The sequence below is a fragment of the Neopsephotus bourkii genome, unplaced genomic scaffold (genome assembly GCF_033783945.1).
Source record: "Neopsephotus bourkii isolate Nb327-2 ecotype Australia unplaced genomic scaffold, CSIRO-AGI_Nbou_v1 NB_620, whole genome shotgun sequence".
NCBI lineage: Eukaryota > Metazoa > Chordata > Aves > Psittaciformes > Psittacidae > Neopsephotus > Neopsephotus bourkii.
In genome coordinates this window covers 230063-247069 of record NW_026901120.1, presented here as the reverse complement: position 1 = coordinate 247069, position 17007 = coordinate 230063, and the positions used below count along the sequence as shown (strand labels likewise).

Here is a 17007-nt window from a genome sequence, read left to right as displayed (position 1 = left end):
TGAACACACACATGAACGAACACACACATGAACACACGGTCCTGGAGTGCTTGGCTTAAAGGGACCGACAGCCCGGCCCAACGGGGTGAGCCCCCTCCGGCACCGATCCGAGGGGGGATGTGTGTGATTGGGCCCCGTGGTAGCCTGAAATGGGGGCTCTGTGCAGCTCCCCGGGTGTGGGCACATACCTGTATGCACAGTGAGCTCACACACCTGTGCGCACGTGTGTACCCGCACATGCCTGCACACACATGTGTGCGCACACATCTGTGCGAACACATCTGCACACACCTGTGGTCACACGTGTACACATGAGCCTGCTTCCACATCTGTGCACACACTTATCTGCGCACATCCCCCACATCTGTACCTGTGTATGTATTTGCACACACTCAGATGCATGCATGTGTGCATCTTCACGCGTGTCCGTGCACATGGTCTGTAATATGCATCAGCACACATCTGCATTGGTGCAGCCCCACACAGTCTCTACAGGTGTCTGTGTGTCCATCTGCACACACATCTGCACACACAGATCAGTGCGCACAGCTACGCATCTGGCACACATGAGCAGTTAGCTACACACACCAGTGGAATCCAGATACAACCCAGAATGCATCCTTGTTCTGATGAGCACACACCTGCACACAGCAGCACATCTGCACACACAAACACATCTGCATGCTCACATTTGCCCATGAATCTATAACCAGATGGGCAGCACTAAAACAACTAAATACAGAGGACAGAGTTCTGTACATGGAGCTGCAGGTACATGTCAGTACATGTATGCGTGCACACACAGACACACATCAACACACATGTGTGCACACACTAAGACACATCAGGACATGTATGTTTGCATGCCTCACCATGTATCTGCATGCACACACAGACATCAACTCATGTGTGCATACAGACACGTAACAACATATATGCATGTACACTGACACATCAGGACACGTATGTGTGCAAAGACACACACTAACACACATGCACAAACAGGCATACATCAGGAGACTTATGTGTGCACACAGGCACACATCAGCATGTATCACACTGGAACACTTTGGGACATTAAAGAGTGCACACATGGGCACACATCAGCACATACGCATGTGCACACATAGACATACACCAACACATATGTGTGTGCACACATTGAGACACATCAGGTCATGTAGGTGTGCACAGAGGTCAACACGTGTGTGCACAGAGGCACACATCAGGACACGCATGTGTGCGCAGAGACATCAGCACATACATGTGTACACACATGTGTGCACACAAGGGTGGTATGTTGCCAGCCGTGGGTGCTCGCAGCACATGTGGGTGCCTATGCCCACAGAGAGTGGCCACAGCTCACACCAGGCCCGGGGTGATGCCACCATCCCTCATCCTGGCCCCTTCCCAGCACAGACATGACGTTGGACTGCCGAAAATGATGAGTTTTCCTGAGTGGCCCCGCGGGTCAGGAAACACAAATTACCCTCCTCGCAGCCCGCTCCGAGGACACGAGACACTTCTATGTCGGCGTCGGAGGGATTTTCGAGCAGTTCCCATGGAAAAGGAAACTCCCCATCTCTTGTGATCACATACGACAGGTCCTGTGCATGTCTCCGGTAGCTTAAAACAACACCCCGATATTTATTTTCCTTAATTAAGATTGCATAAGATAGCCCTGGGTCCTGGAGACTGCTGCACAGACTGTAATGACGCCATGTAAATTGGGTTTTATGACCCAATATACTCCATATTGTCACATTCAGCCCTTGAATAGGAAGCTAAAAATCTTGGTCCCTATTTTTCTTGTTAATTAGGGTATTATTACTGGGGATATAATCTCATTACTTTTTGGGGAGGAGAAGAACGAGTTGGAGCCACTTTGAAAAGTCCTGAATGTATTTAAATGAAGCAAAATCCGTCTTCCTGCTAATTGCTGATTTTGCATCACGCAGAATTCTCGGTCTGATTTGGGGGCCGGGTTTACGCTGTGCGAAGGGAGAGGGAAAAGATGCTCTTTGCTTTTTTCCTGCTCGGCTCTCCCATCCAGATGAGTGAGGGCTGCCCCATAGGAAACTCCGTCTGCAAATTTCCATTCTTTTAAACATCACAAAAATCAAATAAGCTGCAGCCACTTTGAGTAATAATCATTTGAATGAAATATTTGCTACTTTAAGATTTTTTCCCCTCTCTCTTCTTTCAGATGATCCTCTTGTTTTGCATGTGAAAAAAATCGTCTGAGATTTACAGCCCTCCCAAATGGAGATAAAGCCTTGGCAATGAGTTGGAAACCTGTTGTAATCTGTGATCCAGGAAACAAAGAGCCTCATTAATGCAGAGACTTTGGTGAGCCTTTGATGTTAGCTAGCATAGCATTCACTCTCAGTTCCATTTGCATTTAAACATTCATAAAAACATCATCTCTGCTTCCTTTGCCTTAAGCAATTTAGGAGTAAAGTATAGCTTCTATTTAAAGAAACCCACTGTGGTGAGGCTTAGAATACAAATATCACATAATCTTCAAGCAGAGCAAATATTTTATCCTACATTTCTGGTGGGCACATTTAATAATATTACATTTAAGACCCAAAATAAAAGATCCATCTTATTTTCATTAACCTTACACCACATATTCAAGTGAAAAGGGGAAAAGGGGCCCTGTTAATTCTAAATATACTACATACCAATTTGTGCAAGACAATCCAGAGGATTTTACATTATTCACAAGAGCTGAGTTGTGGCGATGTGGATGCCTGTAGCAAGGTGCCTAAATCCATCTTAAGGCACACAACAGTGGGAATCTTGAACAAGGTTCAGGGTTTTTATATATATATATGTGTGTGTGTATATATATATATGTATATATAGTTTTCTGAACTGCAGAATCTTCATCCTGGCTTTAGAATGGAGTAAAAATAGATTTTTAAAGTATTTTTAACAAATAAGGATAAAAGTAAAATACTAAAAAACCCGGAATACGCCTAATGTGGAGGTTTTCTATCAAGAGAAGACACTGTTACTTCCAGACACATACGGAGGGAATTGCAGGATGGGGGGAATTCGGGGCATCACTCAGAAAACAAAGGCCTGTTTATCTTATTACGTTCAAAAGTGTTATTCACCGGCCCACCTGTGAGCAGTGGGACAGTGCCGAGCTACTGGAGTCAGCTTGACTTGGTGTATGGAAGTACTCCACTCAGGTTGTCCACGTTCACTGTACCATTAAAACAAGAGAGGGAGCAGAAACTGAACCCCTGTTGCATTGGGAGCTCTTTATGTTCTCCCTCTTAGGAGCAAAGAGAAGGAAATCTTGCTGCGTGGCGTGGCGAGTCGGTGCAGCCAGGCTGATGTTTTAAGCATTATAAGCAAGTTTCCTATATGATGAATATCCAAAATTAAAAACTGAAATGGAAAACACTTAAAACCAACTTTACCTTGGATAAAATATTTCTGGAGCTGGATCAAAGTAAAAGCAAGAGCCTGGCTTACTTGTCAGATCATATCTGCACTGAACTTCAAGGTTTGATTTGTATTATTTACATGGAAAAGGTCCCAAGAAACCAATTTGGCACCGAGTATCTTCATTACGTTTTTTCGCTTGTATGGGTGATTAAATCAATCCCGGGTTCCTGGTTTAATTTTTTTGGAGAGGTGCAGCCATGTGTGAATTGAGGCACTTTTCTGATGTCATCTTTGTGCTTCAGACATACTTTTTTCCCCCCTCCTTTTTTTTCTTTTTGGAAAGGAGACTTTCAAAGCATCGTGTTTGTTCCACTGTTGGAGTTTCTAACTGGCCTTCCAGTAACGGCTCAGAATTAAAGGTGTGCTATGACTTTTTGGAACATTTTAACCATAGCACCCACAGATAACAGTAAACCAGATTAAATTATAACCAAGTCTGCCTGTCAATCCCTCTGTTCCTCATCCTGCATTTATCAGCCTGTTCTCTGAGGGCTGTGTGTGAAACTCAGCACATGCATTTCTGTACCATGCTATGCACAGCGGTGTCATGTGGCTTCACGGTACACGTTATATTGAGTGAAGCCTCTCCTTTAAAGTCAATGTAAATGTTGCCACTGACTTCTGGGTTAAAGTTTCCTCTTCTGTTCTTTAAAAGGCGCTTCAGAGTGAAGCACTTGGATTTAGTTAATTTATGGTTTTTGTTCCTCATTTTCTTTATTAATTTAATAGAATAACTTTGGAGTATCTCCCACTTCACTCTCTTTGGACACATTTTATCTTCTCATACAAGTTCATTTAATGTAAGGGACACATCTGCCCCTGGAAAGTTGAATATCCTACATCTACCTTCCTATTCACTGTGTTTGCAGCAAATACGTTTCCTTGATATGCATACACAAACCAAAGTATGCTTTAGTTTAAAACCAGAGTTATTTTTGTAGCCAATTAATCAATTTCTACTAACAGAGGCACCTTCTAAATATTTACCCTTCGTTTGGAGAAGAACATTTGCAGATCATCCCAGAGGATGTTTGATTGATAGATTGGCAGTACAAATGTTTCAGATGGGATGGAAGAAAACTCCTGTGCAGGGTTCCAGCTGGGAGCAGGAGCTCCTGGAGGATAGGCTGGTACCAGCTGAACTAATCCTGGCAAGTGACCAGGGTAAATCAGGCCACTGAAAGCTCTGTTTTGCCCAAAGGGGTTTACACTGGTGTAATTACCTCAGCATAGTCATAGAAGGAACATTTCCTTAGTCTAGACAAGCTCTAATAGGTAAAACAGATCTATCGTTTGCAATTGAAACATCTCGACCCAGCTAAGTCAAGGGCAAAACCTCGCGTTCTTCTTCCCACTCTGCCTTTCCTTCCTTCACCTGGACCTGGGCCCAAGCAGGATTTTGTGTTGGTTTGGAGCATCCTCCAGGTTTGTTGCTCTGTGACAGCAAAAAGGCTCCAGCAGCTGCTCAGCCATTTCCCTACTTGATTCACTCTGCCCGTCTTAATCTCACATGATTTTCAGTGTTTCTTTGACTCTCTGCATTGATTTAAACGTACTTAAAGGATTCACTAGCAGCTGCCAAAAGATAGCTTTTAGGATACCAGCAGAAAATCGACTCCCTGACATTGCAATATTTAGGTTGTTTTCTACTGTCTACATGCTTTTCTGGAAATGTTTCCAGGTGTTGGGACTCTTTTCCCCCTTGGGAGGCAAGTAGTGAAGGCACCGCAGCCTGCTGATGGGAGCCAGCATCCTGCTTTCTCCAGGAAAAGAGGATAATCTCTCTCCAAAGACTTCATCAGATGTCAAAAGCCATAGTGTGAAATCCATTTTGGAGACTGTGATCTTTGGATAACTCCCTGCACGTACAGCACAACATAGCACAAGCTGTTGTCAAATCCCCCAGTGCAGATTTTGGGTCTTGCTTTGTTTAGAAGATCCCCTCTGTTTCCATTTTGCCAGGCTGTAAGACTGTCTCTGCAGGCAATTTCCACTTAACATGTCTTTTCTTTGTTCCTGATACAAACAACACTTCAGATTATTAAAGGACTTTAAAAGACCCATCTATTTTTCACTCGATGTGTTTCATTCACCTCTTGCTGCTGGACCTGGACCAAGCAACTGGCATCGTGTTTAATATTTCTTACTCCTTTCCCTCTCAGGTTCTCAGGCGCTTGCCCGATGCTGAAAGATCTGAGTTTTGAACAGGAAGGAGCATGTTTATTTGTTTACAAAAACACTTTTGCAGGGCTGCATCCTGTGGTCATACAACCATCCAAGTAGTCCCTGCTCCGATGAGTCATGCCTCTAAATTAAAAGGACCCATGAAGATGGATTTGCAGAATCACTCATTGCTTCCACAACTGTTTTTCCATCAATCATAGGGAAAAGTACGTTGATTTTCATGTCCATAAACGCTTATTTTTACCAAACCAAAAGACTGTGTTCCTTTTTCCTCTGGCAGTGTCCTCTGTATTTTAACCAGATCCTTACAAGCCAACAGAAGCAGTCCCTTGCCATGCATTTGGTACAATTCACATGGAGTACACTTTGTCCTGGGATTCCTGTTTGTACACTGCATGGAACAAAGTACAGGAGAAATCCAAATATTGTTCTTTTAGCCCAGGCTCTGCTCAGACATGTTATCCAGGCCACCCTGAGCCTGGTTAAGAGGTTATTATCCAGACCCAGCTTCCAAGTGCATCTTCCTTTCTTGCACATTTCCCACCGAAGGTGACTGTACTCCATCAGATGGGGCAGTGTTGCTTCACACATAGACAGTCCCCAGCCTATTTCTGTCCAAATGAGCCCCTGTCTGAAAGACAGTTAAAAAGGCACTAAAAGAAACCTGATTTAGACAGAACTGAATGAGGATCACTGCTGGAAACAGGGCTGGATGGCAGCAGTGAACTGCTGAAGTGAGGGCAGACATTGAAACTGGGTGTAGTTGTGACCCGGGACATCTGACTGGAGAACTGCTCTCTGGATGCTCAAGAGGGCAATGAAAGGAAAGAGACCCACACGAGAGACTGCTTCATCGAGAGGTACCCGTGGGGACTGGTGCTGCTGGTGAAGAGTGAAAAGGGTTTAGGATTATTATGACAACCTTGGCTGCAGCTCTTTCTGTGATCCCCACATTAGCACATCAAACTTGTGCAGAACAGAGCTGGAGGCTTTGGCAGTCTCCTGCCTTACACGAACATGCCTCTGAGTCCCACGGCAGGAAGCCCTCCCTGAGTCTCTGCAGGCTGATCACCTCCTTCCCAGTGCTAAAGCTATGCAGAAAGAAAAGGGGAAAAAAATGCAAACAGCTGGTAGGAAGTGAGACTCAAAGGAAATTGTCAGGGTAGTGGTGGGATGGGGGGGCCAGATCAGAAGCCAAAGGAAAATGATTCCAATGTCTAAAAGCCATCCATATCATGTGGGGCGTATTGATCGCTTCTGATACACTCAGCACTGCTCCAGACCCGCACCAAAATGTGTCTTTCTCTGCATTTATTAGGGCTTTTTTTCTGCATAGTTTTTAGTTTATGAGTGTTGTCTGCTGTGAGAAAGAAGAAAAATAATTGAAGAGATGAGGAGGGGAATGAAGCAGAGAAAAGAACATGGGACTGGAGGGGCCACAACACTGAATTTATAAGTGTTCACACCAAAATTATTGACAGGACAAGGAGGAAGGAACTGAACATATTTACAAATCTGAATTCAGCGCAGCAGAGCTGTCTGCTAATGAATGCAGAACACTTCAGCTACCACTCATAGACATTTTTATTTGTTTTGCAGATGTTACTTCTTTCCCATCCTAACTGATGGCTTTCTGGAGACACACTGACAACAAGCCAGGGTGAGCCTGTCAGCATCATACTTCTCTGTGCTTCAGACTGGAAATAAAAGGAAAGTGAGGAAAGGTAAAGGCTGAAGGGAGGCTCGTATTCCTGCATTGGGTATGCCACCCCCTTTTCCTTGCCATTTCCCTCTTGTCAGCAGTTTCATCACCTCCCCTGGTTCACGTGGATGTGGGGGACCTCGTGCAAAGTACAGCACAGTTGCTCCTTCCTACTTCTCTGCACTTCAAAAGTGTCTGTAAAGAAACCAGATTAAAGCAGCATTAAGAGCTGTGCTACAAATCCTACCATATTAAGCAAGACAATCCAGATAGTTGTTTTGGGCTAGCTGAACAGAAGGGGTGCCTTTGAGTTGAACTACATGTTTCAACAGTATGTTGTTCTGAAAAGTGTTGTATATGTGCCGACATCCGCTGTTGGCATGTGTACAGACTGAAGCTTGCCAGCTCCTCCTAATCTGGAAAGAGGAGACATGCAGTGTTAAATACATGTGTCATCACTAATCATTCCCCCCCCCTTCCCAATTTTATCATTTGGTTGTGCAATATATTTGAACCAAGTCAGCCCATTTAGTTTAGATGAACTTAGGCCAAATAACTGTACTGGAGCTGACTTCAGAGGCTTGAGAGGAGTTGTTGGAGTAGCTCTTCCATAAAGTAAATGCGAACACTCTGCTATGCTCCTTATTCTGCTCCTTAGACAAAGGCCTTTTGGTAGGGCTGCAGTGGGTGGGAGGGAGAGCCCCTAAGAAAAGAAACTCTGGAGCTCATTGCATCATTCCACCATGTTAAATCATATAGGCAAAATAGGGCCAGGCCTAAGTAGATCTTACAAAGGGGACTCCAAGGAAACCCATGCTGCAAGGGATGGTTTTGGTGACTCAGTAGGTGACATGGATTCTTCTGAGTCAGGACTGAACCAGTGTTCTCGCATGACGTTAGCGCACCTGAACATGGGGTGTTTCTTAGACTGACAGCATGACTACTCGTGCCAGTAAGAGTCCTGGGATACTTTTGCACTTGTACAGATGGTGATTCCAGTCTCCTGGTCAAAGTCCAGCTGTATTAATTGTGTTTTCCCTCAGTAACTGCTTTGTATGGTGTGCTGCACCTTTGACTGGTTAGTTGGAAGCTGACACCTGGGTATTTAAGCAGGGGGCAGAGGGCTCCTTCCTTCTTTCTTTCCTGATGATGGCTACAGCACTAGTGGTATGTGAGCTTGCTCATTTAAAGCAATCTTGTGGATGACCATAGGGACTGTAGGCACACCTCTGGGGTTCTGGATTGACTTGTGTGGCTCTGAACTCTACCACCAGCGCTCTGCTCATCATAAAGATATACTCGGGTTACCCACAACTTGCTTCTGTTTTTCTGAAGTGACTTTGGTGTTCCTTATCCTGCCTAACTAGTGGGCTATAACAGAAGCCTTGAATACAATCTGCAGTTGGTGGATTTTGGTCCACACTTCAGCTCTTGAGACCCTTAGTTATGGACTGATGTGTATGGGAATTTGTGTCCTTAATTCTGTGGCCAGTCTGTTAGTTGTCTGCTTGTGATGTGTATGGGTCCAGGAATGATGCAGTAGCAGCAGATGAGGTGTTTCTGAAGGCTGTAAAGATGTGGAAGGTGTATGGTTGCAAGAGGCAGCTTGGTAACAGACAGAAGTTGCTAGAAGTCTTAGTGACTAGAGAAGAAAGCACAGAAGCAGAGACTTGAGAAGGGCAAGAAGAAAAAGTACATAAAAATATGATCAACCATTTTAATGGCTAAACATGAATTATGTTATGAGATGCTTTCATCTCAGTATAGGTTGGCATTCCTCAGCTTTTTATATTTGTATATAAATATTTTTCTTGAAGTAAAGTCAGCCTAATTGGAAGTAAGAGCTATTCTATGTCATTTATTTTAATACTCTAATATATTTCCCCTAGTTAATCATTGCTATTTCTAAATATAAATTTCCTTTCCTTTTCTTTCAAGTCACTTAAAATGAAAGGGCCTGCTTTACTCTTTGACCTTCTCTAACAAGCAGACCCTTGAAATGCAGCATTTCCAGAAAGCAGGCTGCAGGAACAACAGATGGATTTAGTAAATTACAGCCTGCAGATGAATTGTATGAGGAGTCAGTTCAGGATGGAGGCTTAAAATACATAGAAATTTTCTATGCTATAGCTTGTTTCTTGCTGTCAAACAGTGCCTGGTAAATGCAGAGCTTGTGCGATGCTTGCTTTCTGTACTGATTGATTTGTAGAAGCCGTTCCATCCCAAATTACGGGCTCTTTGGGTGCCAGCCTGCAATCCTGCTCAGCCAGGAGACTCTGTCCTCTAGGTATGTTTCAGTACTTTGCATTTCTTTTATTTGCCGAAGCTATTCTGACAGACTGCTTACACTGATCAGCAGATCCTGGAACCTGTTTGTGGCTTCCCAGGGGTTTCATAGACAAATTAGTGCATGTGTCTTTGCAGGACAGGCGACTTGTCAATGATAAAAAAGTAGTTTATAATCAAAGTGCCTTTCTTGTAACAATAATCTTGAGCATTTGCTTATCATCCAGTGTGCTAATCCTTTCCAGGATTAACAGATTGTTTTTCAACAGCATGGTCTTGGTTTTGCAGTCCGTGCTGACATAACTGAATCTTACTGTGTTCATGAGGTGTAACTGTGTGTGCAGGGGCTGCAGGAATGGATTGTCTCCTCAATGTGATTTAGCTGCTGCTCTGAGGTTTGAAGCTCCATAATGTATTTGATACAGAGTCGCTGCACTAAGTTGTCATTGTGATCAAACACAAAGTGTCTGTGGGGAAGAATAAATTATTTGCATGGGTGTGATGAATGCTTGAAGGGGATTTGATAAGTTGCATGTTGAGCACTGGGAAAATTCCTGCAAATGATCCACGTTGTTCTTCGTGGTGTCAGAAACTTAACATTGAAAGGAGATCATCACTGCCTCTGGTTACTGCATAGTGTTATTAAAGCTCTTCTGAAATCTAAGATAGCATGGTAATCAATACAAGATCAGGTAGGCTCAGGAGTTTTTACATAAATAAGGATTTATTTCTAATCTTATATTCATAAGATGGTCAACATATTTTACAGCAATCTCCTGTGCTGTGTGTGAGTTCACACTCCTTGAAGTCTCCTGCATTTAAATCAGTTGTGTTACAGCCTCAGTGAATCTCTGCATTGGGGTTTTGCATGGAGCCAGTGTTGCTCAGTATGGAACTTGTAGGAATTGTCTGCTTCAGCTAAAGTAGGATTCTGTTTTATGAGGATGGTTATATCTACAATCTTGTTATCACTTGGGAAACTTGTGCAAATATTCTTCGGGCTTCTTTCTGCCTGCCCTCTGAAATCAGGCTGCAGTTTTTTACTCTCCACTGCCCCAGTCCCTGGACCAGCTATGGACCTCTTGGCATTCAGCTCTGCTCCCATCCCCAGGCACGCCCTGGCTTCCTCACAAAGAAAACTAGTGCACGTGGGTGATGGCTGTGCATACAGATCTCCTGGAACAGACAGTGTGGGGCAAGGGTGTGTACCTTGGGACAAGGATTGCAGGGAGCATCTGCCCAGCAATGTAGATACTGCCTCTGGGGAACCTTCCTTGAGAAGAGTGTCTAGCATTGTAAATGCTCTCCTTGCCATGCAGGTCTCAGTGATGCAGTGCTCAGTGTGTTGGTAGCATCCAGTGGCCAGGCTACACATGCCATGTTTGCACTTGATAATGGTGTTAAAAGGCTGCAAAATTTCCCCATAACTCTTGGATCCAAGCAGGATTGCTTCTATGAGAAATAGTGGCACAGTGCAAACTAACAGCTAATGCCAGTATAACAGCAACCCTAGCCTGTGAGTTTCTTCTAAGGCAGGCACACATCTTTCGTTTTCAAAAGGTCCAGCCCACAGTGGTTATCTGCACAGTAGGTTTCTCTGCATTCCTAGAGCTGCTCACGTGTAAAAGGGCTGCAGCAATGCTCAGTCACTGGAGTAGTTTTTGCATGGCATGATTTGTTACTGCTCTAAGGTTTGCAACTCATAATACGAGCTGTTGATGCACAGTATCAGTGAGTTGTCACAGTGATCAAAAAGTCCTTTTCTTAAGCCACTCACAGCAGGGCTACATAACGGTTTCAGATCTGAAATGTCCAGCTGAAACTCTACAGAGAACTGCTTAGGGAGGCAGAATGTAATTACCCATGCTGGAATCTGGCCAGGTTTCCAAGGTTAACACCTTTCATCTTGACATCAAATCTTTAATGACCACATGTGGTAAAGACATTTGTTCAGCATCTCGTATGGGAATATGGCATATCCAGAGTTACTGTACCTCTGTCATGCTGGAGTATTGGTTCAATATTGGCCTAAAGCAAAACTGCTCCCAAAGATGCCAGCAATATTTTATGGACAACCACACATTTCCTTTGGAGACTCATGTTTGACTGTGAGCAGGACCTAATGGCCTGAGTTTTTTTGTCCTCCAAATGATCTGGTCCTCTGTCTTACAGGCTAATAGTGAACACTGCAATTACACTTCATTTTTGGGTTGCCAATTAAAGTCATTAGAGAAGTAGCATTATGATTTTGGAACGATACATTAGAGAATGAAGGGGGGTGATGACAGCATGTTCTCCCAGTGCCAATTAAAACACTACTGAGGAGATTCAATGCTACTTCCTGGAGATCCAAGCAGACAAGAGGTTCACGGGGATTCACTCAAGCAGCAGGACTGCAGAAAGGCTCCTTTCTGCTTCTAAGCATATGGCATATGGAAATTCAGTCAGAGGAATAAGATATAGAGTGACTTCCTTGAGCAGCACGTATCATTTAGAAAGCAGATAGAACAATCTGAAGCATCTTTACAGCAGGTGTTTTTTGTGATGGCAAAGATAGTATAGCTGAAGCAAAGGAACATTTGTTGCCTTTACCTATTAGTCTTGTTCAGACTCTGTCAAACACTTATATTTATGACCATTAAACATATTAAACTTTCCACTCTATTAGTCTGTGCCTAACTAACTTTTGCTTAAAAGAATAAATGAAAATAAAGCTGGGTTGTGAGGGCATTTACATCCCACTTAGCCAAAGAGAAGATACTAGCAGGAGCTGTAACCACTGTGTGACTTCCCTGTTGGTGTGCTGTGTCCTTGGTGAAGAGGAGTGAGAAGACTGCTGTGTTCTGTGCGGGTCTTGCTGGGGATCCAGTAACTGTTCAGTCTTGATGGTGTATTTTGCAGCAAGATACTATATTCTTTAGGAAAATGAGCACCGTGACTCGCAAATACTAAATACAGAGGTGAAAAGAGTGGAGATGGGATCATCCAGGGAAATACAGATGATAGATCACGTACAAAGTTGACCATCTAGATACTACATGAAGATTATCTTGCCTTTGTATACTTTGATAGAACTTTTCCTTCCTCGTGGTTAAACAAATGTGTGCCTGTATCCAGATATTTGGTTTGTGGTCCCTTTCACAGAATCATTAACTAATAGCATCATAGAACTCAACCTCCACTAGAATCTGCTTGATTTGAAGTGCATGCTGGTAGAATGCACTTTGTTTCCCATCTTTCTATCAATGGCAATTCAGCATTTCACTATGTCTGGGTTGGTGCATTTATGGCTTCTTTTAGAAGTTATAGTAAAAAGAAACACGTGCTCCTCTTCAGCTGTATTGCCGTGGCTTGGTACGATCTCATGAGCATGCTTTTGATGCTGTGAATAGCTGCGAGGCAAAGCTGGAACCACTACTTCAAGTCCCCAGGAAAGGGGAAAAGTCTTACAAGCTGCCTTTTGTTTTAAGGTATTGGAAAGCACAAAGTTTCCACCTGATTCTCATTGCTGATGCTGAAAGCCTCTCGGCAATGGGGAGTCAGTGGGTATGCCAAGACCCATGCTGGCTCTGAGGCAGGGCACTGTTCCCATGCACTCCTGCTCTGCTGACCCACTGTCTCGCATCTCCTCATGCACTGAGTTTGGGCATAAAATGACTGTTTGCTCTTTGCAGCCAGTGTTTGTGTCCTAATGGATTAGGAGACTCTTGACAGGGCTGGACACCCTGGTTCTCCAAACCTTCAAACCCGAGAAGGTTAAATGCAGAGAGGCGAGGTGTTTCTTGCTGGTCTTGATGCAGTGGGGGTGGCTGACATGTGGGACTGGCAGGACTCTGGGTGGACTTGCTGAGGAGCCACCTGTCCCCACAGGGCAGTCAGAGGAGGAGGCTCAGGGACAGCCGTGCCCTCCATCCTACCCCGTGGTGCTTGTGTTGGCCTCCTTCCATGCTCAACCTGCTGTTGAATTTCAGTGTGGCCCACAGGAGGGAGGCCATGCCTCAGCAGGCACAGTGCCTCACTCCTTGATGGCCTGTGCCCAGTCCTGCACTGCTCCTATGCTCCAAATCTTATCCCAAGTCTTGTGACAACCTATAAAGTCCTCTCTTACAGTCCCAAGGCTTGGTTTGCTTGCTGTCTTCTAAAGAAAACATGCTAAAACCTCTAGTTTTCATCACTCCAAGTAAAAGCTTGGAAAAAAGGACCCACCAGAAAGCAAGAGAAAGCCTGAGCATCTGTATCAGTCTGGGGGCCTTTTTTCAATCTAATGATTTTTAGAACTGAAATTTCTTAACTTCTTCCTCCTTTCCGTGTGCAGTCTGACTAATGACTTTTGTAAACTTGTGTTGGCAAAACGAACAGCAGCTTAAATAAAATGACTAATTGTTTTCATTCATCAGCTATTCATTGCAAGAGCAATTACAGTTTCAGCATTCTGCCCCCAAATGAGGGCCGGATCCTGCAGTCATGTGTTATTTATGTTACCTGTCCCTATTTACATTCTCTAGTGCATAGATGGCTCTGTTCAGTGTCTAGGCCCCTTCTTGTTACAATATGGTTGATTCAGATTCAGTTCAGAATTTGGGCAATCCAGCATACTTGATGCTTCCCTTGATTTCAAGCAAGAAATAAATCATAAGCTCTTCTTGTAGATTGATTTGTTCCTATAGTAGTAGGTGGCTACTAAAATGTTAAGATGCCTTTGCTTGCCTTTTTCTGTTCAGCTGAAATTTAGCACTGAAGTCAAGTTGCCATACTATCACCAAGACATCAGGTTCATTTTATGGAGCATACTAAGCATTTCCAGCTTGACAGTAACTTCTTTATTTTCTCATGTTGAAGCACACCCAGTCTGTGTAAGAACCAGAAAGAATTCCATTTGAAATGGTTAAGTAAAAGGCTAATCTTTCACCTGCCTGTTTAACATGAGTTGTAGGACAGAGTGAGTAAGCTGCTCTGGGAATGGAGCTTATGTTGGTGCCCTGAGTAGGGGTGAAGGATGAGTCTCCAAAGGTCTCATCGTCTGGGATTTTGTCATAGTTGTGTGGTTAAAAACCCTACCAGGATGAAACAGCTCAGCAGGGATTCGAGTCCTCTCTCCTCCGAAGGTCCACTTGTGGTTGTGTACAGGGTCTGCCTGGAGCACAGGGAGTGTTCAACCCACAGGAGCAGTGGGAGAAATGTGTAGGAATGGAGTCATCTTGCTATAGGCACCTCCATGAATCTTACTGCTTTTTGTGCCACTTCACTGCTATGTGGAGGAGGCGCAGAAATTATCTAATTTGGCTCTCAGAGGTGAAATTAGGCCAAAAGCCCAAGTAAAAGACATCTTCACTGGGTTCTGTTGAGTTCTGGATTGCAAGTTGGTGATGTTCCCTTGTCTGCCTGGTGGGCAGGAGGAAAACTGAGGCTTACATTAAAGTGTAAATAGGGAATTTCTTATCTAATCCAAACTTCGCAGCTTTTGATCTTCACAAAGTGAAGGTGCCTCGTTTTAAATCCTTCAGCCACCCAATGTGCTGGTTAAGAAGGTGGAGGAGAAGCATTTGTTTAACTGAGTAGGATGTGTGTTTTATAAAGTGGCAGTGTTGCTTTGCAAGGCTGATTAGGAATAGTGAATAGATTTGGGCCCTACAGCCCTTGAAATGCTTGCAAAACTCACTCCTCTTCACTGAGAGATGAAGAGAAAGTAGTTCCTATGCCAGCATCTTCCCCTGCAAGTGTGATGAGTAGCGTTGTCTTTAATTGCACAAATATTGTACCTAGGTTTTGAATATTATGGAAGTAATCCTTAATGCTAATGGGCAGCAAAGTGATACAAGAAATATGAATCTCCTAAGAGTTTAATTTTGAACACTGCATCTGAAAGCAATGCAACTCAATTACAACATCACAACTACTTTGCATATATATGTATTTCTCTTTTTCAAGGCTCTCAATATGATTTACGAGCAGCAATTAACTCAACCTTTCAAGCCCATGTGACAGGTGTTGCTGGGCCCATTTATGAACCAGGCAAGCTGAGGCACAGAGGTGTCAAAGGTAGGTTGGCAGCGATGGGATTGCAAAACGAAGAACCCAAGAATCCTGAATCATAGTCCCTGTTCTAAGAGCTGTCCATTTCTTGCTGGAAGAGAAGATCATTAAAATCCACTGGGTTTTGTCTGGCAGACTTTAGAAAGTTCTGCACGCTTTTAGATGCAGAGGGGTTATCTTTATTACATGATGAATGTAGGAGGGTTTTACACTAATGCTGAAGAAGCACATCTAAACCATGATGGAACGAGGATCAATAGATGTCTTTAAAAACAAATCCTGCTGAAACAGATTCTTTTCTGTCATTCTGCTCTACCTATGTAACATAAAACCCTGTTAAAAATGTAAATAGCAGATGGCTTGTAGAACACTTGCAGAAGCAACTGCAGACTATGGGCTTCCTTCCTTCGGTCAGCAGGACTGGGACTCTGTGTTATACCCTGTTGGAAGTCTGACCTCAGTGCTCTCATTGGAAACCTCACAGGGTGCTACAGTGCTCCTGACTGAGGAAAAGTGCTTGGATAAAGATGCTCCAGTCAAGGTAAAATTTACTTGGCGAAGACCACATCAGTGCAGAGACCAAGCAGTGTCCCTCAGACACCATGTTAACCCTCAAAAGCACCACTACTGATGCTCCTGTAATGCTGCTGAACTGAGCTGGAGTTAAATATGATTATCTACTTGTAGTCATGATCCCAAGACGGTCTGCAAGGTGCTCTAGATCGATGGGAGAGGTGAGCTAAGGATGGTCTAATGCTGAAATCTGGATACAGCTGGGTGTTTTGGGAAGAAAATGGGTGTCTAAACTTCTATGTTACAGCACTATGGGCAAAACAAGATATTTGTAACCTATCTTGTAGTTTCTTACCTGCAAGTGCTTTCATATTAGTAATGCAGTAAGAATTCCAGAAGATCTACCTTGCTAATTCTGGAGGGAGAGAAACATGTGAAAACTTGATAAATACAGCATGGGGACTTGCCATGTGTTTAAAGCTTGGAAAGGGAAATGCTTTACTCACAGCTGAAGCTAACAGTTACGTACTAGTGGAAATAGTACTTTGTTTGTTGCACAGAGATTTCTGCTGCATGGCAGATGATTTAATCAGGGGATTTTTTTTTAATACAAAAGGAAAAGTAGAACCCTGATGTGGGTAGTGAAATACAGGAGATCCTATTTCTGATTTTGGTGTAAATGCATTTATTATTTGTAAACATGACTCATCTGTAAAGGGGCACACATGTTCAGAGTTATCCAAGTCCTGGTACTTGTGTGAGCTGTACTTCATGAGCTGGTGGCAAAACATTCTCAGTAATGGTCTGGGCTACCAGTACAGTTA

At 43.6% G+C, this 17007-nt stretch overlaps 1 protein-coding gene and 1 long non-coding RNA gene across 6 annotated transcripts in view; one reads left to right on the top strand and one right to left on the bottom strand.

Annotated features, from left to right (window-relative positions):
* The window catches only part of JADE2 (jade family PHD finger 2), a 444935-nt gene that overhangs the window by 257874 nt on the left and 170054 nt on the right, over positions 1-17007 (bottom strand). The gene's annotated exons all lie outside the window — the stretch shown is intronic.
* The window catches only part of LOC133211555 (uncharacterized), a 37689-nt gene continuing 22034 nt past the window's right edge, over positions 1353-17007 (top strand). Inside the window, exons 1-4 of one of the 5 annotated variants that reach the window (XR_009725230.1) lie at positions 1353-2349; positions 7249-7373; positions 9561-9638; positions 16089-16211. This is a non-coding gene — a long non-coding RNA (uncharacterized LOC133211555). Of the gene's footprint in view, positions 2350-6330; positions 6510-7248; positions 7374-9560; positions 9639-16088; positions 16212-17007 lie in introns of those variants that run through there. The other 4 variants (XR_009725227.1, XR_009725231.1, XR_009725229.1 and 1 more) reach the window with 4 other exon arrangements.